The sequence below is a fragment of the Chlorocebus sabaeus genome, chromosome X, assembly GCF_047675955.1.
Source record: "Chlorocebus sabaeus isolate Y175 chromosome X, mChlSab1.0.hap1, whole genome shotgun sequence".
Taxonomy (NCBI): domain Eukaryota; kingdom Metazoa; phylum Chordata; class Mammalia; order Primates; family Cercopithecidae; genus Chlorocebus; species Chlorocebus sabaeus.
Window position 1 is genome coordinate 18,388,185 of NC_132933.1, and position 13,312 is coordinate 18,401,496.

Here is a 13,312-nt window from a genome sequence, read left to right on the forward strand (position 1 = left end):
GAACAGAGGGAGGGAGGTTCCGAATACAGTAGACCTTAGGCCTTCCGGGATTTGATCGTCTCATCTATTCGCGACATATCCTAAGCAGTTCAGCCAGTGAGCTAGTGCAGCATACACAACTGCACATGGCTTTGTTGTTGTCAATGTTAGAAGTTTCATGCCAAATTAAAGAGTGGAATAATAAAATCAGTGGTGGCTGTACTCTCCATGGTAAACAAGTCTGTTTGTTATGTACTTTAGACAGCAACAAGAAACCCCAATTCAAGCAGTTGCCTCAGGTGTTCAAATCAGTATAAAATTACTCATCAGAGGGGTTTTCCTCAGCTTTGGGTAGTGGCAGCTGCCGGGCTTCGGCTTCCAGTGCGCGGAAGGCAAGGCAGCGTGGACAGCGGCGCCGGCACCCAGCGCCCCGCCGCCCGCAAGTCTCGCGCCAGCCCGCTGCACCCCTAGCCCGCCGCTTCCGGTCTCAGCGCCTGCTGCCGCCGCTGCGGCCCAGCGAGCGGCCCAGATGCAGGCCATCAGGGGTGTGGTGGTGGGAGACAGAGCTGTAGGTAAAACTTGCCTACTGATCAGTTACACAATCAACGCATTTCCTTGAGAATATATCCCTACTGTCTCTGACAATTATTCTACCAATGTTGTGGTAGATGGAAAACCGGTGAATCTGGGCTTATGGGATATAGCTGGACAAGACGATTATGACAGATTACGCCCCCATCCTATCCGCAAACAGATGTGTTCTTAATTTGCTTTTCGCTTGTGAGTCCTGCATCATTTGAAAATGTCCGTGCAAAGTGGTATCCTGAGGTGCGGCACCACTGTCCCAACACTCCCATCATCCTAGTAGGAACTAAACTTGATCTTAGGGATGATAAAGACACGGTCGAGAAACTGAAGGAGAAGAAGCTGACTCCCATCACCTATCCGCAGGGTCTAGCCATGGCTAAGGAGATTGGTGCTGCAAAATACCTGGAGTGTTTGGTGCTCACACAGCGAGGCCTCAAGACAGTGCTTGACAAAGCGATCCGAGCTGTCCTCTGCCCACATCCCGTGAAGAAGAAGAGAAAATGCCTGCTGTAGTAACTGTCTGAGCTCCTCATTCTTGGTCCTGTGTTTGGAACCTTTGTTCGCTTTGCTCAAAAAACAGTGGAGCCTTTGCCCTCAATGCCAACTTTTTGTTACAGATTAATTTTTCCATAAGACCATTTTGAATCAATCATTACCTTTTAGGTTTTGTTTGTTCTAAATGTAAGAGTTCAGACTCACATTCTATTAAAATTTAGCCCTAAAATGAAAAAAAAAAAAAATTACTCATCAGAGGAAAGTCAGAACTTTAATTTCGTTCAAAAAGGCCTGAAGAGGCCGGGTAGGTGTCTCACACCTGTAATCCAGCACCTTGGGAGACCGAGGCCCGCGGATTGCCTGAGCTCAGGAGTTCAAGACAAGCCTGGGAAACAAGGCGAAACTCCGTCTCAACTGAAATACAAAAAATTAGCCAGATGTGGCAGCGTGCACCTGTACTCCTAGCTATTCAGGAGGTTGAGGCTGGAGAAGCGCTTGAACCCAGGAGGCAGAGGTTGCAGTGAACCAAGATTGTGCCACTGAACTCCAGCTTAGGCGACAGAAAAGAAATATATATATCCTGAGGAACACAAATATGACGGAAATGAAAGTAACAATCTTAAATCTGAGGGTTCCCAATGGTCTCCAGATCTAACCCAGGAGAATGTTAGGGGTCTACTAACATTAATATTCTGGCCTTATCTTAATACCTCAGCCTCCCCAGTGTGAGCAGTGCCTTGGTCTCTGACTTTCTTCTCCTCGAATATTTCTACTTACAATCTATTTGCTGCCAGTGTCCAGCCTGAGAGCATCTCGGCTTCTATCATTTTCACCTGCAATATCAAGTGTTATTCACAAAAGAGCTTGTAGGCTGGATAATACAAAATGTTAGCATCACAAAGCAGTCAGAATTGCTTGCTATTTTCATAACCCTGCCTGCATATGACTCTTCTAGGAACTGTAGTTTGAGATTCTGGAATGTGAGGATAAATTCTAAGTGGGCTCAGATTTCATTTTGTTCCCAGAATCACATACCGTTAAAAGAGACCTTACAGATAATCTACTTCCATTTCCACTCTTTTATATTATAAATGAAGAAACTGAAACAGAGAGGGGAATTGACTTGCCTGAGAACTGACAGAAAAGGTCCTAGAACCAAAGGCTTTCAGTGTCATGTTCAGTGAATTTTATGGCATTCCTCTTGGTTCTAAGAAGGCCTATGTGTTTCAAGATACCATGGACAAACAGTAAACATCATGTCTCCATTCAGTGAATACTTTGACCTCAAACCAGTCAAATCAAGATTTTTTTTAAAATTATACTTTAAGTTCTGCATATATGTGCAGAACGTGCAGGTTTGTTACATAGGTATACACGTGCCATGGTGGTTTGCTGCACCCATCAACTTGTTATCTATATTAGGTATTTCTTCTAATGCTATCCCTCCCCTAACCCTCCACCCCCCAAAAGGCCCCAGTGTGTGATGTTCTCCTCCTTGTGTCCGTGTGTTCTCATTGTTCAACTCCCACTTATTAGTGAGAACATGCGGTGTTTGGTTTTCTGTTCCTGTGTTAGCTTGCTGAGAATGATGTTTTCCAGCTTCATCCATGTCCCTGCAAAGGACATGAACTCATCCTTTTTAAAGGCTGCATAGTATTCTAAGGCATATATGTGCCACATTTTCTTTATCCAGTTGATGGGCATTTAGGTTGGCTCAAACTCTTTGCTATTGTGAATACTGCTGCAATAAACATACATGTGCATGTGTCTTTATAGTAGAAAGATTTATAAACCTTTGGGTATATACACAGTAATGGGATTGCTGGGTCAAATGGTATTTCCAGCTCTAGATCCTGGAGGAATTGCTACACTGTCTTCCACAATGGTTGAACTAATTTACACTCCCATTAACAGTGTAAAAGCATTCCTATTTCTCCACATCCCCTCCAGCATCTGTTGTTTCCTGACTTTTTAATAATTGACATTCTAACTGGTGTAAGATGGTATCTTATTGTGGTTTTGATTTGCATTTCTCTAATGACCAGTGATGATGAGCTTTGTTGCATATGTTTGTTGGCCACATAAATGTCTTCTTTTGAGAAGTATCTGTTTGTGTCATTCACCCACTTTTTTATGGGGTTGTTGGTTTTTTTCTTGTAAATTTGTTTAAGTTCCTTGTAAATTTTGGATATTAGCCCTTTGTCAGATGGATACATTGCAAACATTTTCTCCCATTCTGTAGGTTGCCTGTTCACTCTGATGATAGCACCTTTTGCTGTGCAGAAGCTCTTTAGTTGAATTAGATCCCATTTGTCAATTTTGGCTTTTGTTGCCATTGCTTTAGGTTTTAGTCATGAAGTCTTTGCCCATGCCTATGTACTGAATGGTATAACCTAGGTTTTCTTCTAGGGTTTTTAATGCATGTAGGTCTGACATTTAAGTCTTTAATCCATCTTGAGTTAATTTTTGTGTAAGGTGTAAGGAAGGGGTCCAGTTTCAGTTTTCTGCACATGGCCAGCCAGCTTTCCCAACACCACTTATGAAATAGGGAATCCTTTCCCCATTGCTTGTTTGTGTCAGGTTTGTCAAAGATCAGATGGTTGTAGATGTGTGGTATTATTTCTGAGGCCTCTGTTCTGCTCCATTGGGCTATATATCTGTTTTGGTACCAGTACCATGCTGTTTTGGTTACTGTAGCCTTGTAGTATAGTTTGAAATCAGATAGCCTCCAGCTTTGTTCTTTTTGCTTAGGATTGTCTTGGCTATATGGGCTCTTTTTTGGTTCCATACGAAATTAAAAGTAGTTTTTTATGATTCTGTGAAGAAAGTCAATGGTAGCTTGACGAGAATAGTATTGACTCTATAAATTACTTTGGGCAGTATGGCCATTTTCATGATATTGATTCTTCCTATTCACGAGCATGGAATGTTTTTCCATTTGTCTGTGTCTTCTCTTATTTCCTTGAGCAGTGGTTTGTAGTTCTCCTTGAAGAGGTCCTTCATATCCCTTGTAAGTTGTATTCCTAGGTGTTTTATTCTCTTTGTAGCAATTGTGAATGGGAGTTCACTCATGATTTGGCTCTCTGTTTCTCTGTTATTGGTGTATAGAAATGCTTGTGATTTTTGCACATTGATTTTGTATCCTGAGACTTTGCTGAAGTTGCTTATCAGCTTAACGAGATTTTGGGCTGAGACCGTTGGGTTTTCTTTTTTGTTTTCTTTTTTTTTCTTTTTTGAGATGGAGTTTCTCTCTGTCACCCAGACTGGAGTGCAATGGCATGATCTCAGCTCACTGCAGCCTCTGCCTCCCGGGTTCAAGTGATTCTCCTGCCTCAGCCTCCCGAGTAGCTGGGATTACAGGCATCCGCCATCATGCCCAGCTAATTTTCATATTTTTAGTAGAGACGGGGTTTCACCAGGTTGGCCAGGCTGGTCTGAAACTCCTGACCTGAGATGATCCACCTTCCTCGGCCTCCTAAAGTGCTGGGATTACAGGCATGAGCCACCATGCCCAGCCGACGATTGGGTTTTCTAAATATACAATCATGTCATCTGCAAACAGAGACAATTTGACTTCCTCTCTTCCTATTTGAATACCCTTTATTTCTTTCTCTTGCCTGATTGCCCTGGCCAGAACTTCCAATACTATGTTGAATAGGAGTGGTGAGAGAGAGCATCCTTGTCTTATGCCAGTTTTCAAAGGGAATGCTTCCAGCTTTTGCTCATTCAGTATATTGGCTATGGGTTTGTCATAAATAGCTCTTATCATTTTGAGATATGTTTCATCAATACCTAGCTTATTGGGAGTTTTTAGCATGAAGGGGTGTCGAATTTTATCAAAGGCCTTTTCTGCATCTATTGAGATAATCATGTGGTTTTTGTCATTGGTTCTGTTTATGTAATGGATTACGTTTATTGATTTGTGTATGTTGAACCAACCTTGCATCCCAGGGATGAAGCTGACTTGATCATGGTGGATAAGCTTTTTGATGTGCTGCTGGATTTGGTTTGCCAGTATTTTATTGAGGATTTTTACATGGGTGTTCATCAGCGATATTGGCCTGAAATTTTCCTTTTTTGTTGTGTCTCTGCCAGGTTTTGGTATCGGGATGATGCTGGCCTCATAAAATGAGTTACGGAGGAGTCCCTCTTTTTCTATTGTTTGGAATAGTTTCAGTAGGAATGGTATCTGGTAGAAGTCAACTGTAAATCCGTCTGGTCCTGGGCATTTTTCTGTTGGTAGGCTATTAACCACTGCCCCAATTTCAGAACTAGTTATTGGTCTATTCAGGGATTTGACTTCTTCCTGGTTTAGTCTTGGGAGGGTGTATGTGCCCAGGAATTTATCCATTTCTTCTATATTTTCTAGTTTATTTGCATGGCTGTGTTTATAATATTCTCTGATGGTAGTTTGCATTTCTGTGGGATCAGGGATGATCTCCCCTTTATCATTTTTTATTTTGTTTCTGTGATTCTTCTCTCTTTTCTTCTTTATTAGCCTGGCTAGCAGTCTATCTATTTTGTTAATCTTTAAAAAAAAAACAGCTCCTGGATTCATTGATATTTTGAAAGGTTTTTCATCTCTTTATCTCCTTCAGTTCTGCTCTGATCTTACTTATTTCTTGTCTTCTGCTAGCTACTGAATTTGTTTCCTCTTGCTTCTCTAATTCTTTTAAGTGTGATGTTAGGTGTCGATTTTAGATCTTTCCTGCTTTCTCCTTTGGGCATTTAGTGCTATCAATTTCCCTCTAAACACTGCTTTAGCTGTGTCCCAGAGATTCTGGTACATTGTTTCTTAGTTCTCATTGGTTTCAAAGAACTTTTTTCTGCATTAATTTCGTTATTTACCCAGTAGTCATTCAGGAGCAGGTTATTCAGTTTCCAGGTAGTTGTGTGGTTCTGAGTATGTTTTTTAATCCTGAGGTCTAATTTGATTGCACTGTGGTCTGAGAGACTGTTTGTTATGATTTCCATTCTTTTGCATTTGCTGAGGAGTGTTTTACTTCCAATTATGTGGTCAATTTTAGAATAAATGCAATGATGTGCTGAGAAGAAGGTATATTCTGTGGATTTGGGGTGGATTGTTCTGTAGATGTCTATTAGGTCCACTTGGTCCAGAGCTGAGTTCAAGTCCTGAATACCCTTGTTAATTTTCTGTTTGGTTGATCTGTCTAATATTGACAGTGGGATGTTAAAGTCTCCCACTATTATTGTGTGGGAGTCTGTCTCTTTGTAAGTCTCTAAGAACTTGCTTTATGAATCTGGGTGCTCCTGTATTGGGTGCATATGTATTTCAGATAGTTAGCTCTTCTTGTTGCATTGATCCCTTTACCATGGTGTAATGCCCTTCTTTATCTTTTTTGATCTTTATTGGTTTAAAGTCTGTTTTATCTGAAACTAGCATTGTAACCCATGCTTTTTTTTTTTTTTTTCTTTCCATTTGCTTGGTAAATATTCCTTCATCCCTTTATTTTGAGCCTACATGTGTCTTTGCACATGAGATGGGTCTCCTGAATACAGCACACTGATGGGTCTTGACTCTTCATCCTGTTTGCTAGTCTGTGTCTTTTAATTGGGGCATTTTACCCATTTACATTTAAGGTTAATATTGATATGTGTGAATTCAATCATGTCATTATGATGCTAGCTGGTTATTTTGTCTGTTAGTTGATGCAGGTTCTTCATAGTGTCGATGGTTTTTACAATTAGGTATGTTTTTGCAGTAGCTGGTACCAGTTTTTCCTTTCCATGTTTAGTGCTTCCTTCAGTAGCTCTTGTAAGGCAGGCCTGGTGGTGACAAAATCTCTCAGCATTTGCTTGTCTGTAAAGGATTTTATTTCTGCTTCACTTATGAAGCCTAGTGTGGGTGGATATGAAAGTCTGGGTTGAAAATTCTTTTCTTTAAGAATGTTGAATATTGGCCCCCACTCTCATCTGGGCTGTGGGGTTTCTGCAGAGAGATCTGCTGTTAGTCTGATGGGCTTCCCTTTGTGGGTAACCCAACCTGTCTCTCTGGCTGCCCTTAACATTTTTTACTTCATTTCAGCCTTGGTGAATCTGACGATTATGTGTCTTGGGGTTGCTCTTCCCAAGGAGTATCTTTATGGTGTTCTCTGTATTTTCTGAATTTGAATGTTGGCCTGTCACTTTCAGGTACACCAGTCAAACGTACCTTTGGTCTTTTTGCATAGTCTCATATTTCTTGGAGGCTTTGTTTGCTCCTTTTCATTCTTTATTCTCTAATCTTGTCTTCACACTTTATTTCATTAAGTTGATCTTCAATCTCTGATATTCTTTCTTCTGCTTGATCAATTCAGCTATTGATAACCTGTGTGTGCTTTAAGAAGTTCTTGTGCTGTGTTTTTCAGCTTCTTCAGGTCATTTATGTTCTTCTCTAAACTGGTTATTCTAGTTAGCAATTCCTCTAACCGTTTTTTAGGTTCTTGGCTTCCTTGCATTGGGTTAGAACATGCTCTTTTAGCTCGGAGGAGTTTGTTATTACCCACCTTCTGAAGCCTACTTCTGTCAATTCATCAAACTAATTCTTTGTCCAGTTTTGTTCCCTTGCTGGCAAGGAGTTGTGATCCTTTGGAGAAAAGGCATTCTGGTTTTTGGAATTTTCAGCCTTTTTGCACTGGTTTTTCCTCATCTTCATAGATTTATCTACCTTTGGTCTTTGATGTTGGTGACCTTCAGATGGGGTTTCTGTGTGGACATACTTATTGTTGATGTTGATGCCATGCCTTTCTGTTTGTTAGTTTTCCTTCTAACAGTCAGGCCCCTCTGCTGCAGGTCTGCTGGAGTTTGCTGGAGGTCTACTCCAGACCCTGTTTCCCTGGGTATCACCAGCAGAGGCTGCAGAACAGCAAAGATTGCTGCCTCTTACTTCCTCTGAAAGCTTCATCCCAGAGTGGCATGCACCAGATGCCAGCATATGAGGTGTCCGTTGACCCCTGTTGGAAGGTGTCTCCCAGTCAGGAGGCACTGGGGTCAGGGACCCACTTGAGGAGGCAGTCTCTCCCTTAGCAGAGCTCGAGGGCTGTGCTGGGAGATCTGCTGCTATCTTCAGAGTCAGCACGCAGGAACATTTAAGTCTGCTGAAGCTGCACCCACAGCCGCCCCTTCCCTCAGGTGCTCTGTCCCAAGGAGATGGGAGTTTTATCTATAAGCCCCTGACTGGGGCTGGTGCCTTTCTTTCAGAGATGCCCTGCCCAGACAGGAGGATCTAGAGAGGCAGTGTGGCTACAGCAGCTTTGCCAAGCTGCCGTGGGCTCTGCCCAGTTCAAACTTCCTGGCAGCTTTGTTTACACTGTGAGGGGAAAACTGCCTACTCAAGCCTCAGTAATGGCAAACACCCCTCCCCCCACCAAGCTCAAGTGTCCCAGGTCGACTTCAGACTACTGTGCTGGCAGCGAGAATTTCAAGCCAGTGGATCTTAGCTTGCTGGGTTCTGTGGGGGTGGGATCTGTGAGCTAGACCACTTGGCTCCCTGGTTTCAGCCCCTTTTCCAGGGGTGTACATGGTTCTATCTGGCTGGTGCTCCAGGCGCCACTGAGGTATGAAAAAAACCTCCTGCAGCTAGTTCGGTGCTCAAATGGCTGCCCAGTTTTGTGCTTGAAACCCAGGGCACTGGTGGTGTAGTCACCCAAGGGAATCTCCTGGTCTGCAGGCTGAAGACTGTGGGAAAAGCATAGTATCTGGGCCGGAATGCACCATCCCTCCTGGCACAGTCCCTCACGGCTTCCCTTGGCTATGGAGACGGAGTTCCTAGACCCCTTGCACTTCCCGGGTGAGGCGATGCTCCACCCTGCCTTGGCTCACCCTCCATGGGTTGCACCCACTGTCTAATCAGTCCCAATAAGATGCTCCGAGTACCTCAGTTGGAAATGCAGAAATCCCCCGCCTTCTGCGTTGATCTCCCTGGGAGCTGCAGACCTGAGCTGTTCCTCTTCAGCCATCTTGCCAGCCACCCAAATCAAGATTTTTAAAGGCCCATTTTTCCAGTCCTGAGGCACTTTTATTTTGGGGAGACTCCATGGTTGTCAAACATTCCAATGTGTCCTCTTTTGCTGTCTTTGTGCTTACTTTCAGGAGAAAATGACTATTCTCATTTTCTAGATCTCCACTTGAGCCCTATTCCAATGTGATTATGCCCACCATTCGTGCCTGTACCTACCATTGTCACCTCCAAATTTGGAAATAGGGTTTGAGAGTGACGAGTGTGCCCTCTGCTGACTGGATGTCTGCTCTGCAGTCATGTCCACACAACTCATACTTGCACATTTAGAACCTCAGCTACCTGAGAGATACCTTACATGGAACCAAGGCAGGAACAAGAGTTTATTTATCTCTTATAAAGACTCTTAAAATTTTATGGCAAATCAATGTCTTTGATACTTTGTATTAGTCCTCATAATGAGGAAAGAAACTATTATTAAAGAAGTTTCCAAGTTCTGATTTTCTACATATTTTTTCAGAAAACTACATTTCTAACGTTTACCATCCTCCCACTCTACATAAAAAGTTAAAACATGTAAACCGTGCTTTAAAATGTGGACTATAACTCAGTACAATAACAAGCTTTTAAAATAGAACTTGAAAGGAGCCCGTTTTCTGGGAGCATGAAAAGTAATTAGAAATACATTTTGAGTCCTTCCTAGATCCCTAGCTCTCCTGGGGTGTGCTTTAGGATGTGTCACTTTTCTCACACGCCTCTTCCTACCCTCCCCCACCAGAGCTGCCTTGGGAGCTGCAAGCCTCTGATTCTCAAGCCTTTTCAGCTGGAGGCCTTGCTGCACTCTCCCAGCATTGCTTTCTATCAGGGTCTCTCCCACTCCCTTTCTCTCTCTCTTTCTTTCTCTTATTTCTTTTCTCTCTTTCTCTTTTCCTTTCTTCTTTCTCTTTCTTTTTCTTTCTTTTTTTCCTTTCTTTCTTTCTCTCTCTTTTTTCTTTCACTTCCTTCCCTCCCTCCCCTCCTCCTTTCTTTCTTTTCCTTCCTTCTCTCCTTCCCTCCTTTCTTTCTTTCGCTCTTTCTCCCTCCTTCCTTTTTTCTGCCTTTCCTCCCTCCTTTCTTTCTTTTCCTCTTCTTCTTCTTCTTTCATCTTTCCTTCCTTCTCGCTCTTTTTCTCTTTCTTTGTTTTCCTTCCTTCCTTCTTTCTTGCTGTCTTTCTCTTCCTTCCTTTGTTCTTCCTTCCCTCCCTCCCTCCTTTGTTTCTCTTTCTTTCTTTCTTTTTCTCTCTTTCTCCCTTCCTTTCTTTCTTCCTTCCCTCCCTCCTTCCTTTCTTTCTCTTTCTTTCTTTTTCTTTCCCCTTTCTTTCTGTCTTTCCTTTCTTTCTTCTTTTTCTTTTTTTTCTTTATTCATTGCCTGAGATCAAGAGAGGCACCTCTAAAGCTACATACAACCCCACAAAGACAGACTTTGGTGCTGACACTGAAATTTGTTTGCCACCTGCAGAGAAAAGTAGATACCACTAAGGAACAAACATCAACCCATTTGAAAGTCTCCAGGAGCTCAGTGTTAGAAGTAAAGCATAGATCTAGCTGGGAATGGGGCGGGATGGGGGTTGGAATCTCCTGATTGTCTGCACATTCTCTTCAACCTCCTGGGAGAGTTGGCAAATCCACATTCCTGCTTGGGATTCTGACTCAAGTGTAACTGTTGTTTGATTCCTCATGAAGGACAGGAAATGTCCCAGAGAGATTTAGAGAGATAGGGAGGGAGATAGAGAAGGAACAGGGGATGATAGGGAGGGAGCAGGGGATAGAGATAGAGAGGGAGCAGGGGATGCCTCAGGATTAGGTTTGGGCAAGAGAAGAAACAAAGGAAATCTTCAGACCAAGAAGGTGAAATAAGCCCAGGAAGATCCAGGAGGAAGAAAGAACACGAGAGTAGCGCCAGAGTGGTGAACAAAACCTGAGTTCTTATTCAACCTAAAACACAGGAGAATAAGGGCTTGCCCCAGTCACTGCTCCAACTTACACCTTTGTTACTAGGTCGCAAACAGCGGCCAGCTTTAACTCCTAGCCAAGCACCCTGTGGTCACTGCTTCTGAACCTACTGAGGAGCCGCCCAAAAACTGTGTTAGAAAGGACAACTGTTACGCTTCATGTTGACAATATTTCAAGGCATGGGGCCAGTTGCCAGGTATGAATCCAGATATGTTAGGGAATGGTAGAAAAACTTGAATCCGATGTCTAACCCAGATTTTTTTTCCTATTTAATTAGAAGCTGGAAAAGACCATCAAGGGATAGCTTAACATCATTGTTCTTGGTGAGAAAAACTTAGCCTTGGGTTGAAGAAAAGATTTTGTAGCAGGAGTTGGGAATGGGGTTGGGCGGTTGGGTGTGTGAGGTGAAGCTGAGAGTTGGTTGCTGCTGCTCGTTTCCGGAGGGGGTGGGAAGTATTCTGGCCACAGCTCAAGGCACTCCGGGGAGAGTTAGAGGGGTAGCATTCCCCAACTCCCCATCCCCACCCCAGCCCCCTCCCCCGTCCCGAGAGGACGCCCCGCTCGTAAACTTAGTGCTGTTGTTCCTTTGGGTAGAGGTTTCCTGGACTTGGCGACAATTGGCGACCTGAGGGGCGGGGGGCGCGGAGGTGTGGGCCCTGAGACAGAGTGTGTGAGCAAACGTCCCAAGCTACTAAGAGGTGGGATTTGTCTTCTCAATTGGTGGAGATAGACTTTAATTTTGCCCAGAGAAGTTATGCCAACCTGATCAGTTTTCAACTGATGTTCCTAAGGTGTCGCTGGGGAACTTCAGGTCCACTTTCTCCACAAATAACGTAGAGCGTGCCAGGCGCTATGAAAATCGCCAGCGTTCAAGATCTCTCATTACTGCACTTGGGCTGGGCTTGGGTGAGGTTTTTTCGGTTGCATTCCCCTCACGGCCCCAGACCTGATCCACTGTTTCCCACCCCATCCCCTGGGCCAGGCAGGTACCGGCGTGGTGCAAACTCCAACCCCAACAACCCCCTCCCCCGCTCTGTCTACCTGTAACCCTGGGTCCCCGGAACCCTGGACTGGTTCGCATAATGAGTGCGTTGCGCGGCTCTGTGTTGATTTAATACAAGTGCACCGTGAACGCGGAAAAATAAATAGAAGGACCGAACATATGACTCTCCGTAGTGAAAAGTCTTTTCGAATAAATAAAAAGAGGCTGAGTTTTCACTGTTGAATGTAAATTCCTTTGAAGTGGAACTAATCATTTCAAGGATAGTTCACGTTGTCCTAACAACGCGGGTGAATGGCAAGAGCCCTTCTTTTTGTTAAAGATATGTTTTCTTTCTTTCAGTCAAAACTGATGATGATACCCCTTTCACGCTCTGTCCTCCAGGATCGTAAATCTCCAATCCCAGCTACCTAAATCGCACTTTCAGAAGCCAAGCCCCGGCGGGTGACCGCTTCTCAGACGGGGACCGGAGCACATCAGCTTCCCTCGGCCTCCCCGACCCCCACTCCCAGGCGCCTCGCGCCCATCGGAACCTTTCGGGGCCCACCTCCAGACCGTAGGGGGCGCTGCGGCAGGGGGAGCGGGCCGTCTGGATTGGGGTTGCAGCTGATCCCTGGAGGGGAAAAGTCCTGGGGCGCGAAGGCTGCAACTTCAAACTAAGCGGGACGCCGCGACCTCCATACACTCTAAGGCCTCTGTCAATCTCCTGGCCTCAGGAATGTGGAAAGTGTTCACAAAGGCTGCGTGCCCCTCTCCCGCCCTTATCAGCAGCTGGTGCCCACTTATTGGGGAGAAAAGGTCATCCTGAAACAATCCCAGCTGGCCAAGCCGCTCAGATCCTAACTTTTCTCTCCCAACGGGCGCCTCCCTCAACAATCCCAAAGATCCCTGTGGCCCATGCCCCCTGGCCTTCCTACCCCGCAGCGCTGTAGCCCATCCCTTCCTCGACGCCCCGGGCCCTTGCGGCCGCCGTTTGTGATCAACAGGAGGGGAGGGCTCGGATTCGCGATCCAAGAAAGCGTACTTGTCACATGGAACGGGAGAGAGTTGCTTCCAGTTCATCTACTCCAGGACCCAGAGGTGGGGAAAGAGGCCCAGACATCCATGAGAACCCTCTTGGGTCCCAGAAACGCTAACCCTGGGGTCAAGGACATCTAGCTGGGTTCCCCCGTGCTAGGGCGAGGTGGCCTAGCCCCTCATCTTTCTGAGTCCCGAAAAACAGAGGAAAAGCCCGCATCAAAGCAAAAGGAGAAGTTCTTCGGGCCGAACAACGAATACAGCTGGCCGTGAGCAGCAGCAAGG

The 13,312-nt window shown here is 44.7% G+C and overlaps 1 pseudogene; it reads left to right on the forward strand.

The window, feature by feature from the left end:
* Positions 1-478: 478 nt before the first annotated feature.
* On the forward strand, positions 479-1,080 carry LOC140710737 (ras-related C3 botulinum toxin substrate 1 pseudogene; annotated as a pseudogene).
* The last annotated feature ends 12,232 nt before the right edge of the window (positions 1,081-13,312 follow it).